Source organism: Aplysia californica, unplaced genomic scaffold, assembly GCF_000002075.1.
Source record: "Aplysia californica isolate F4 #8 unplaced genomic scaffold, AplCal3.0 scaffold00564, whole genome shotgun sequence".
NCBI classification, from domain to species: domain Eukaryota; kingdom Metazoa; phylum Mollusca; class Gastropoda; order Aplysiida; family Aplysiidae; genus Aplysia; species Aplysia californica.
In genome coordinates this window covers 63,478-64,593 of record NW_004797834.1, presented here as the reverse complement: position 1 = coordinate 64,593, position 1,116 = coordinate 63,478, and the positions used below count along the sequence as shown (strand labels likewise).

The following is a 1,116-nucleotide window of genomic DNA, read 5'->3' as shown; positions in this document are numbered from 1 at the left end:
ACACACACACACACACACACACACACACACACGCACCACTAGCTTACATGCCCCAATACTTTGATACTAATTATACATTATTTTCTTTACCATCACGCCTACTAGCCTTAGATCCCGTGCTCACTTAGTGAATGTCCACTCGTCCCATGACTACGAAGTATGACGTCACTTGGCGGCGAAGAAAGTACGACATTTGTAGCACAATCAGGTCATATTATGTGCCGAAGATTAGAGGCGTCACATTAAGAGAGTAACAAACTCAAAAGCAAAGGAGTAGAGATGAGGACGACGTTATATCATGTTTGATAGGAAAGGAGCTAACTACAGCAGAGCACCCGCCAACCACCCTCCCCCCTCTGTAACAGTACTCAGTTCTACGTGCGTGACTGGCTAATCTGACACAATCTGCCCATTGCGTGTTCGCGGCCGGCGGGGTTAATCGGTCGAGAAGATGCTCGGAATACTAAATTGGTGAAAAGCCGCTTGGGAGACGATTTAGTGGAAGTAAAAGTAAGACAAGAAAGGAAACCGTGGGGTTAACAGAGAGCGAGAAACTACAAAATAGAGGAAGAGAGAAAGAGACTGACAGACAGACAGGCACACATGCAGACAGGCACACAAGCAGGCATACAGAGAGTGCGAGTCAGTCAGTCAGACAGACAGACACACCGTATCGAAGAGTGGCTAGATTTAGGTCGTTGTTTAATTTTCAAACGAAACGTACAGGCTATAGAATCGACAGACTGCCAAGCTCACAACAACACCAGTTGATGCTCAGGTATTCGCTCCTTTTTTCCATAGTCTAGATTCTAAAGTGAATTATATAAAAGAAACAAAGCGTTATGAATAAACGCATGATTCGTGATTCTTGTTCCCTCTTATTCTGTTTGCTCAATCAGATCTTGAAGACCTCATATATATTTTTTATCCTTGTATGACTAATTACGACTATCTGAGACGCCAACTTCCTTTGAAAACACAAAAATGCTTTGTGCATACCGTATTGCAGCCTGTTTAGAATGTAGTATGGTAATAATTGGACAATAAACAAAAGGATGGGGCGGACACATACACACACACACACACACACACACACACACACACACACACATACAC

General features: G+C 43.4%; 1 long non-coding RNA gene across 2 annotated transcripts in view; it reads right to left on the bottom strand.

Moving 5' to 3' along the window:
• Positions 1-1,116, bottom strand: part of LOC106012920 — a 25,608-nt gene that overhangs the window by 17,548 nt on the left and 6,944 nt on the right. The window contains exon 1 of one of the 2 annotated variants that reach the window (XR_004859043.1): positions 91-235. The exons of the other annotated variant lie outside the window; for it this stretch is intronic. This is a non-coding gene — a long non-coding RNA (uncharacterized LOC106012920). Of the gene's footprint in view, positions 1-90; positions 236-1,116 lie in introns of those variants that run through there. 2 annotated transcript variants of the gene reach the window in all.